The following is an 11,402-nucleotide window of genomic DNA, read 5'->3' as shown; positions in this document are numbered from 1 at the left end:
TTCTCAGTGAATTGATTTTGGGAAACTGAAGAGAACATTAAAACATATATTCCAGAAAGGCAGCATTGGGCCTGATTGGTATAGGGCGGAAAGAACATGTCCTTTGAGGGCATAGCTAGCTCTCCGTTCATCTTTATCACTTATCAGTTTTTGAAATTAGGAAAATTAATTCTCAAAGTCACTTTTCCTTATCTACAAAATAGATCCCTAAAATAGCAATCCTTTAATAGCCATTGCAATTTATGCAAGCTCCACACCCATAGCAAATGTCAATAATTAATTTCATCTCATTAATTCATTCAACACATATTCATTGACCACATACTTTGGGCAGGCATTAGTATTGGTGTTGGTATGTAAAACAGCAAATAGGGGTTAGTATTATGGTGTAATGGATTAAGCTGCCTCCTGCACGTCTACATCCCTTAAAGGCACTGGTTCAAGTCCCAGCTGTTCTACTTCCAATCCAGATCCCTGCTAATGCACCTGGGAAATCAGTGGGAGATGGCTCAATTCCCTGTGTCCCTGCACTCATGTGGGAAACCTGGAAGAAGCTCCTGGCTCCTGGTTTCAGTCTGGCCCAACCCCAGCCATTGCAATCATTTGGGAAGTGAATCAGTGGATGGAAGATCTCTTTGCCTCTCCCTCTCTGCCTCTATAACACTGCCTTTCAAATAAATTAAATAAATCATTTTTAAAAAGCAGCAAACAACATCTGGCCTACGGGAAGACAGATTCATTCAATGAGGCATCATGTGGTATCATCATTTTATATCAATTTGATTGCTCTTATCATATTTTATGATAGTCAATTGAAGGTGTGTGATGATCTGTGCTGGATTATATGTCCCTGAAGCAGGTGTAATCTTTACTCACTTCCATCTTCTCAACAACTATCATAGTCCTCTGCCTCCAGTAGGCTGTAATGTCATCATGCATCATTTGATAACAGGGGCAGATCCTGAGAGATGCATCATTAGAAAACTTCATTGTTGGGTGAACATTGTAGAATGTACTTACACAAACCTAGATGGCATATCCTACTGCACACCTAAGCCATACAGTAAATTTCTCCTAGGGTCATGATAGTCCCAACAACACAAATGCAAGAGAAAATGATGTAGTAAAGAGATGCGGTAAACATGCTATGTGTCCATGAGATGTATGAGGCTACTGCTGGTGTGGACTGAACACTACTTGAGGCAAATGTTTCTATAGGTAAAAGGAGTACATACTAAAGTAATGATAAAAAATATGTGATACTAGATATGTAAGCCTATGTAAACATAGGCATTTATTGTCATTATCAAGTATTCTGTACTGTACATAAGTTGGTGTGTGCTATGCTTTTATATGACTGGCACTATAGCAGTTTTATTTACACCAGAATCATCACAAAACTTGTGAGTAATGTATTGTACTGTGGCACAACATTAATACATCATAGGGATTTTTTAGTTCCATTATTATCTAATGAACCCAACACTGTGTATGTGATCCATTGTCGACCCAAATGGCATTATGCAGCATATGGATGTAAATATTTTTCACTGGATTGGATTATTATATATTTTGTATATTAGGACTTTAAGCATCAGAAATTCTAAGTCTTATAATTAAGTTTAAATATAAAAATATTCCTAATGAAGATGGTGAGGATGGAGAATATTCTGTGTGAGATGCCATTATGTTATTTATGGCCCAGCTTTCTTCTGCATAGTTCTTCCTTAGGCTCGGTGACACAAGGCCACACTTCAGTTCTACCATGGCTGGTTCCTTACAAGGAAGTGAGTCTATGGAGCTGGGGTGATATGCTTACTTTGAGCCTGCACAGACCTCCCTCTGGACTGTGTTCAGTGCTTGCTCCAACCACCCCATATCAAATACCAGGAATTATGCAGGCTTCTTTCCCATGTAGGAACCAGCAACTCTACCTAGGTCTTCCACGTGGTAATAGGTACCTAAGTACCCAGACCATCTTCCCCTGCCTTCCCAGGTACATCAGCAGGAAGCTGGATTGGAAGCAGAGCAGCTGGGACTCAAATTGACACTCAAATATGGGATGCCAGTGTTTCAAACAGTGGCTTAAACTTCTGCACCACAACACTTCCCTGTAAATGTTTACTTTTTAAGATACATCTTACAGAACTTTTCTAATCTTATGTATTCTAGCAGGAAGTAGTAAACTTAATTTTTACATATAGGAGCATTATTCCTTCTATCCTGTTAATCTAAACTTTCACTTTTCATTAAGTTGTTAGCAGAATTTCAAATCTCAATAAAATTATTATTTTTTTCTTTGTGCAATATATTTTCCCCCAATAATGAAAAAATGTCCATGCATGCATTGGTATCTCTGTTTTTAGGTTGCAAGAATATCTTGGAACTAAAATATGCTTAATTTTATTGGGGTTTTGTATTTGAATTTCTTTAGGGAAAACCTCAGAAGAGATCCCAGAGAAGCAAGAGATATATGCATTTGTTTGTTTTTTTCCATATTATCTATTATGGAATATTTTCTTTGTATAACATTCAAACTGTGAAGCAAAGTTTCTGCTGAACTAGTTTCTGGCATTTATGATTTTTACATAGCTGTTACAAATCCATTGATATATAATGGTGTGATTTGTGCCTGGTCTTTATGCATTTCCTGAAGCTATTTTCCATAATACATATTTTAATAGAATAATTTTATTCCTTTTTATTTATATGCTATATTATCTTTTTGATATATACTCATAGTTTAAAAAATGTGTGAGTATTTCATTGCATGATCTCAGTTGTCTGTGGAATCTAAAACAGTTGAACTCACAGAAGTAAGACAGGGGTTTCCAGAAGCTAGGGGAATAAAGTAGGTAGGGAAAAGGGAAACAAGAGTTAAAGGTACAAAATTTCACTAAGCAAAAGGTATATATTTCCATAGTCTATTTCATTGAATGGTGAAAATAGTCAATAATCATGCATTATATATTTCAAAATCATTAAGAATATATTGTGAATGCTCTCACCATGAAAAATGATAAGTATGTGAGATCATGATATGTCAATTAGCTTGATTTAATCATTCCAAGATACAAGCTTCCACCTGTAGTGCCAGCATCCCATATGGGCACCAGTTTGTGTCCTGGCTGCTCCTCTTCTGATTCAGCTCTCTGCTATGGCCTGGGGAAGTAATAGAAAGTGGTCCAAGTGCTTGGGCCCCTGCATCCACATGGGAGGCTCAGAAGTTCTGGCTCCTGGCTTTGGATGGGGCCAGCTCTGGACATTGCAGCCATTTGGAGAGTAAACCAGCAGATGGAACACCTTTCTCTCTGTCTCTCCTTCTGTCTGTAACTCTAACTCTCATATAAATAAATAAAAGCTTAAAAAAATCATAGAGAATCCCATACATATAACTGTTAATTAAATATAAAATTTAAGGGGTTGATGTAGTGAGTAACGCCACCGTCTTCAGTGCCAGCATCCCATTTGGGTGCTGGTTTGAGTACCGGCTGCTCCACTTCTGATCCAGCTCCCTGCTGATGGCCTGGGAAAGCAATAAAAGATGGACCAAGTTCTTGGGTCCCTGCACCCACATGGAAGACCCAGAAGAAATTCCTGGCTCCTGGCTTCCGATTGGCACAGCTCTGTCCATTGTAGCCATTTGGGGAGTGAACCAGTGGATATAAGATCTCTCTCTTTCTCTCTCTGTCTTTCCCTCTTGCTCTATAACTCTGCCTTTCAAATAAAATATATAAATCTTTAAAAAATTTAAAATATACCTCAATCTCTTTATTTATATATTATTGTGTTATAGTATATTACTGTTAATATCTTTACTGTCCATAGACTTATTGCTAATTCTTTTTTTTTTTTTTTTTTTGACAGGCAGAGTGGACAGTGAGAGAGAGAGAGACAGTGAGAAAGGTCTTCCTTTTGCCGTTGGTTCACCCTCCAATGGCCGCCGCGGTAGCGCGCTGCAGCCGGCGCACCGGGCTGATCCGATGGCAGGAGCCAGGTGCTTCTCCTGGTCTCCCATGGGGTGCAGGGCCCAAGGACTTGGGCCATCCTCCACTGCACTCCCAGGCCACAGCAGAGAGCTGGCCTGGAAGAGGGGCAACCGGGACAGAATCCGGTGCCCCGACCGGGACTAGAACCCGGTGTGCCGGCGCCGCAAGGCGGAGGATTAGCCTAGTGAGCCACGGCGCCGGCCTAATTCTTTAAAATTTTCTTTTATAAGATGTTCAGTTTTATTTACTTTAATAACTTCCTGTTCTTGCATATTACACTAATATATGCAAATAACTGGAAGTGATCATTTTAAAAGATCTATGTCTTTGATCTCAGGTTGAAATCTTAGCTATTCAGTGTTCTTTCACATGAGTTAGTATTATCATCTGACTCATCTCTGTTTAATGCAATCAAAATGATTTTTTAAGATAGGACTCAGGTATTGCCTCTGTCATAACTTTGACATTCATCCATTCAGTAATTCCATAAGATTTATTTCGTGACTATTATGTCATATGCCCAGTTTTAAGTGTTTAGTGATTCAATAGTGAGGGAAAAAAACAGGCAGGCTCTGTTCCCATGGACGATATTAACCTAGTAAACACATTTTTAAATATATAACCTCAAATAGAGGAAGGAACACAGAGGACAGGAAAGGACTCTATGAATAAAGATGTTGAGGAAATAGGACTTGAATTAGCCTTTGATTCACAGGGTAATAATAAAAGCTCAAACCCAACTGTCTGACACTGAAGTCTGACATGATTCTAGTGGGTTGCTTGTTACAATGGGTGCAGTAAGTTCTCTCATTTATGTATGTCGGATTCTTCACACGGTGGATTTGCTGCTCCTTCTCTGGAGCATGATGTTCATTTCCCCTTTCTTGAATCTAGGCTGGCCTGTGACTTGCTTTGACCACTATGGGAGGAGTACCATTATGCAAATTCTGGAATGCAGGGTTCAGAGGCTTAGCAGCCCTCACTCTCATCCACTTGGACTGTGGCCTGATCATCAGCATTTAAAGAAGTCAGGTGTAGCCTACTGGACTAAGACAGGTTACATAGAAGAGAACTGAGGCTTCCCAGCTAACAGCCACAACCAACTTCCTGCACGTAAAGATTCAGACCATCCAATCCTATGTAATAGAATGCTGCAAGATGATTGCAGCTCCGTGAGTGACTTCACATGAAGAAAAACAGAAAAACATCCCAGCTGATATTAATCCAAATGGCTGAGCTGCAGAATCATGAGCTATTAAGTGTTATTTTAAACCAGAAACCGTGAAGCAGCTTGTTACCCAGTATAGGTAGCAGAAACAAAAGCGCTTTACTTTTCTGAGGGGCTTTTAAATTGAGGTCCATTAAACCTTAGCTAAGCCTGGAATGAACATTTGAGGAGTTACAAGTTCCATAAAGTTTTTATTTTTGTTTATATTTTGATAACATTATTTTATGAACTTAAGCTCAATGCCAATGACAATTCACACTGGAAAGGTATATTTTCTGCTTAAAAATTTAGATTTTTAAAAAGAATTCTATTTATCTTATTTATTTGAGAGGCAGAAGGACATAAAAAGAGAGAAAACCAGACATATAGAAAGTTTCCATCTGCAGGCTCATTTCCTAAATGCCGTTAATGGCAGGAGATGGGCCACACTGAAGCCATGTCTCAACTCTGGGTTTTTGTGACCACTCTCTTTCTACTGTGCTTCACTCTTAAAGTATGGGACAGGTCTTTCCTCAAGTCCCCCCAGTATAACTAGCACATGGTGATAATCTTTCAGAACAGAGATGATAGATAGCATCTAGGAATCACCACAGTGGAAGATAAAGTTTCAATTTGATAATTACTCTTACAATTAGATTTTTCTCCCATTGAAAACCAACGCTCACTCCTTAGCACTTGGAATCCACTATCAGGTATCTCTTTTCAAGTTCTAGCCCATTGCCATTTGGGAGGTTGCTGTTTGTCACCTCCAGAGTTCCCTATATCTTCTCTTCTTCTAATTCCCATAACCCTATAACTTCTTGTAGCCAGACTTCCTTGGAAGTAACTCCAAGCATCCATTAATATCATTATAATCTGTACAGAGTAACATCTGGCCATGCAGTCTCAATCCTTGACCAACCTGCTTGAAGCTTGTGCTGGTCTATTGCTCTAGGAGTCCCAAGAGGTTTATTCTTAGCTGACAACTGCATGGTAAAAATGGTTAAACAACATGTGCCAGAACAAAGTGGCCCAGAGATATCTGCTGGCTTCTGAACTGCCAGTCTGACAGGAAAGCTGAGATCTAACCTCAGAGCTTCCTATTACCATGCTGTATTTGGATCGATATTTTTCTAGACTATGCCTCATGTTACAGATGCCCACTGAAACATGTGAAAATCCGTCATCAGATATTTCCTCTCGGAAAGTTACAAACCCTACTGGCAAAGGATCTAAAAATGCTGAAGTAAAGAACTATTTTACCTTTGTTTAGTTGATCATTTCATAGATTTATTTGACCATGGTTCCCCTAAAATTTACTAGAATGTAGCGCTTATGGAGTGGGAACTGCTGCCACAGACTATGTGTCAAACCTGAGTGCACCTGCTCCATTATCCTCCCTGGTCTTTATTTTGTCTCTCTTTGGCAAAAGATTCCTAGTCTGGATTCCACCCATATCTTTTTCTTGTTCTCTCTGGCAGGTTATGACCTCTTTTGAAGAGTGCAGCTCAAGCAGACGTCTTCTTGTTTTGTGATTCCTCTAACACAAAACCTGCTTTGTTCCAAGTTCTGTCTCTCCAGTGAGAGTGTAAGTTTACCCAGGGCAGTGCTGGTGCAGAACTGATAGGGACTCAGGAAAAAGCCTGTTAATTAGATGAGCTCATGTGTTCATTCCACAAATAACTATTATGTGATTTCTCCATGCTCAACACACATCTTAGTGTCCTAACTCCAGTGAGCAAGAGGAAGAAAAAGGCCTGCCCTCCTAAAGTTTATATTCTAGTGATGGATCCAGATAATAGGCATTGGACATGATAAGCAAGTTAGTAAAAACAACGTATTGGCACACAGAACATTAAATCGATGATCTTTTCTCTTATAATCCTTACCTTCAAAAGTACCATGCAGATTCAATTTATTTCTGGCTAACCCCCCAGATTTTCGATTCTAGGTTTAGTAGACCATTATCCAGCTTGTAAAAGTTCTAGCTGTGATACTAAAACAATACATACAAGAAAACCAAAATGCTGATTATCTTTCTACAACATGACTATTGTAATTAGAGAAAGAAAGAAAGAAGCTAATGCAAAAATTAAAGGGGAGAAATGGGTGGATATTGTGGTACACCAGGTTAAGATGCTGCTTGGGACACCTGCATCCCAGACTGGCTACTCCACTTCCAACCCAGTTTCATGTTAATGCATCTTGGGAGGCATCAAATGATGGCTCAAGTACTTGGCCCCCTGCCACCCATGTAGGAGGCCCAGGTGGGAATTCTAAGCTCCTGGCTTTGGCCTCGCCCAGCCCTGGCTGTGGTTGGCCTTTGGGGAGTAAACCAGTAGATGGACGTGCTCTCTCAATCTCTCTCTCTCTCTCTCTCCTTTTCAAGCTGAAAATAATTATGGACTGCTGGATTGCTACTGAGAAAAATTCACCAATTAGTCCACTATGTCTTAAAACAGAGATCAGATGCTTTCTACAATGCACATTTGATTGTTTTTGTCATCTTTTTTTTAAATTATATTTTTATTCAAAAGAGTTATATAGAGAGAGGGAGAGAAAAAGAGGCAGAGACCTTCCATTCACTGGTTCACTCCTCAAATGAACACAATGTCTGGGACTGAAGCCAGGAGCCAGGAGCTTCATCTGGTATCCCACATAGGTTGCAGAGGCCCAAATACTTGGGCCATCCTCTGTTGTTTTCCCCAGGTACGTTAGCAAGAATCAGAAGTGCAGTAACACTATTTGAACAGGCATCCATATGGGATGTTGGTGTGGTAGGCAACAGCTTTTCCTGCTATACCACCACACCAGCCCCATTCCTGTCATCTTGAAGCTCTCTTGAGATCCTAAGTTCTGGAAATGTATTATTTTTCCTTCCTTTTACTTGATCATTTACTCTACTCTTTTGTAAGAAAACTAAGAAACAAGAAAAGGGGGAAAAGAAAGAAAGAAAAAATATTTAATTCCCGGCCACTTTATAACTTCGAGGGTCATTATGGTTTGCTACCACTCTCTCTTCTTCAGTCAGTGTCCTTCACCAACCTCTTGTGTTCTCTCCCTAAGGCATCTGAGACTCACCAGTTGGTTCACAGTCTTCCTCTCTACTCTAAGGCCATAACTATCCTGAGTGACTTCAACATGTGGACAACCTCCTAACAGCTTGTCTCTCGGTTCCCTGTAGTTTAGTTTCTGATAGCTTCCGCTTCCATGCAGACACCCACCCCCGACTCTCACACTGTGTGCTCTCTGGTCAGATACTGCCCTACCTCTGCCACCATCAACCTAAGCATCCCACTTTGGACTCCAGTCTCCTCTTCTAGCTGCCTGCATTACTACTCCTGCCATGATTATTTCTTGGTCTCATCAGGACCCTCGAACTACAGAGACCTTTGCTTTCTCCTAGTCTAGCTGTCTTTTGCTTTCTCACCCTCCCTGGCAAACTTAAATTCCAGAGCTATCCATTAAGTGGCTGCAGTTGTTTTTTGTCCTAGCAATCTTGGATCTTACTATTCTCCAAACTCCCCCTTCCCCAAATACATCCATGCATGAGCCACTGAGCCATGCTAGGGAAGATTACAGCAAATGTCAGATTAAGAGTCACTAACAGTCATGGTCATTCAAGTATGTCTCATAAACGGCTTCAAAATCCTGTTATTTCTGATCAGTTTCCTCCCTCATCCCTCAGTCTACAACATTTGTCATTTAAACACTCTCAAGTCTTTTGTATTGCTTTTATGGATGTTTCATTTCATCCGACTAACTGTCTCTTTTTCTTGTTCACAAATTTCTTGAATGAAACTTCTCTGCATTTGTTTGGCTACCCCCTACTCTTTTTGCTAACCTCGCACTCACTGCTTATCTCACTCCAGTCTGACTCCTTCACCCCACCAATTTATTAATAGAAAATAGCTCTTAGTGAGGACTCAGTGAGGATACCTATGCATGAAATTCAGTGGAAATTTTAAATATTTAACTTCCTAGTCTTTTCAGTAAAGTTTAACTTTCTTGATGATGCTATTACTCTTTTAAAATAATAGCTTGATATATAATTCACACTGCAGAAAGTCACTTATCTAAAGTGGAAAATTTAATGATTTTTAGGATTTTCAAAGTTTTGCAATCATCACTAGAATCACTTTCAGTACATTTTCATCACCCATAGCCATTAGCAATCACTCCCCACTATACCTAGACTATCAGTCCTTGGCAACCATCAGCCTACTTTCTGTCCCTGTGGATTTGCCTATTTTGAGTATGTCACATAAGTGAAGTTATGCATATATGATCCTTATGAGTGGCTTCTTCATTTGGCAGGATATTTTCAATGTTTATCCATACTGTAGCAGGTATCAGTAGCTCATTTCTTTTTATAGTCAAATAGTATTTCATTGTAGGGATATATGATATTGTTTTGCTATTCATCAACTGATGGATATTTGGGGTGATCCCAATGTTTGCTATTTTAAATAATTCTTCTATGAATATTCATTTTCAAGCTTTTGTGTACACTTTTTTTAAAAAAAAGATTTGTTTATTTATTTGAAAGTCAGAGTTACACAGAGAGAGGAGAGGCAGAGAGAGAAAGAGAGAGAGAGGTCTTTCATCCACTGGTTCACTCCCCAATTGGCTGCAATGGCTGGAGCTGCGCCAATCCGAAGCCAGGAGCCAGGAGATTCTTCTGGGTCTCCCACACAAGTGCAGGGGCCTAAGGACTTGGGCTATCTTCCACTGTTTTCCCAAGCTATAGCAGAGAGCTGGATCGGAAATGGAGCAGTAGGGTCTCAAACTGGCGCCCATATGAGATGCCGGCACTTCAGGCCAGGGCGTTAACCCGCTGTGCCACAGTGTGGGTCCCATGTACACATGTTTTTATTTCTCTTGGATACGCACCTTGGAGTGGAATTGATGGCTCACGTGGTAATTCCATGTTTGACCATTTGAAGAACTGCAGATGTTTTTCTAAAGTGGCCACATCTTTTTGTATCCCTATGAATTTATGTCTGAGGGCTTTATTTCTGCACACCATGCCTACATGCATTTTATCCCATTTTTTGATTCTAGTCTTTTCAATAGATGTGAGATAGAATCTCACTCTGGTTCTACATTTCCTGACTAATGACATTGGGAACCTATTGGCCATTGGTAAAAATTCCTTTGAAGAAATGTCTAACGTGTAAATTTTTTTTCATTTTAAAATTAGGTTATTTGTGTTTTTATTATTAAGTTGTAGGAATTCCTCATATACTCTAGATACCAATCCCTTATATGTTAGATGTACATTTTTTCTTCCATTCTGTGGATTGTCTTTTCACTTTCTGTGTGGTATCCTTTTCAATTTTGATGATGTACAATTTATATATTTTTGTTGTTATTTGTGCTTTTGATGTCGTATCTAGAAACCATGACTTAATCCTAGGTCACAAAGACTCCTATGTTTTATTGTAAGACAGTCATAGTTTTATCTTATATTTATATTTATATTTATATTTGTGGGCCCATTATGAGTTAGTTTTTTCTTAAGGTGATGTGAGCTAAGGGACTCCAGTCATCATGAAAAATCCTCTTGCCTTAGCTTCCAAGAGATCACGCCCTCCTCATCTCCTTCTGCTCTTCCACTTGGCCCCTCAGTCTTCTTCTGTTTTCAGGTACACTTTCCTGTGTTGCATCATCTCTTCCCTTACATTCTTCCTCTCAGGGAATCTCAATAAGAACACAGCTTCAGTCATATATAGTCACTTAAATTTATATCTCCATCTCAGACTTCTTTAAACTACAGATCCTTTATCCAACTGCCAACTCTATCTCTCCTCTTAATTTTCTCAGAAACACAAAAATTATATCTAAAAATACAGGATATTTTAATTTTCCTATCTTGGCATCACTATTTATGAAAGCTAAAGACTTAAGTACCATCCATGACACTTTTTATCTCTTAGTCTCAAATATAATCCACCATTGATTCTCTCAGTTTCACCTTCTAAAAATTTCTCAAAGGTACCCACTTCTTCCTGTCTCTTGCAGCCATGTTATTTTCTTCATGCTGCTAAATTCCTAATGTCCAACAAATCCCAACTCATCTATTCTAGACCACTTTGACTTTTTCTCCACTCTGGAGCTAGACTGTTTTCAGAATATAAGTATGACTCTACTAATTAAAAAATTATGCCATTACCACTAGTAATACCTATCCCTAACAATTAAAA

This window comes from Lepus europaeus, chromosome 14 (genome assembly GCF_033115175.1).
Source record: "Lepus europaeus isolate LE1 chromosome 14, mLepTim1.pri, whole genome shotgun sequence".
Classification (NCBI taxonomy): domain Eukaryota; kingdom Metazoa; phylum Chordata; class Mammalia; order Lagomorpha; family Leporidae; genus Lepus; species Lepus europaeus.
The sequence above is the reverse complement of the archived record's forward strand: the minus strand, read 5'-3'. Positions refer to the sequence as shown.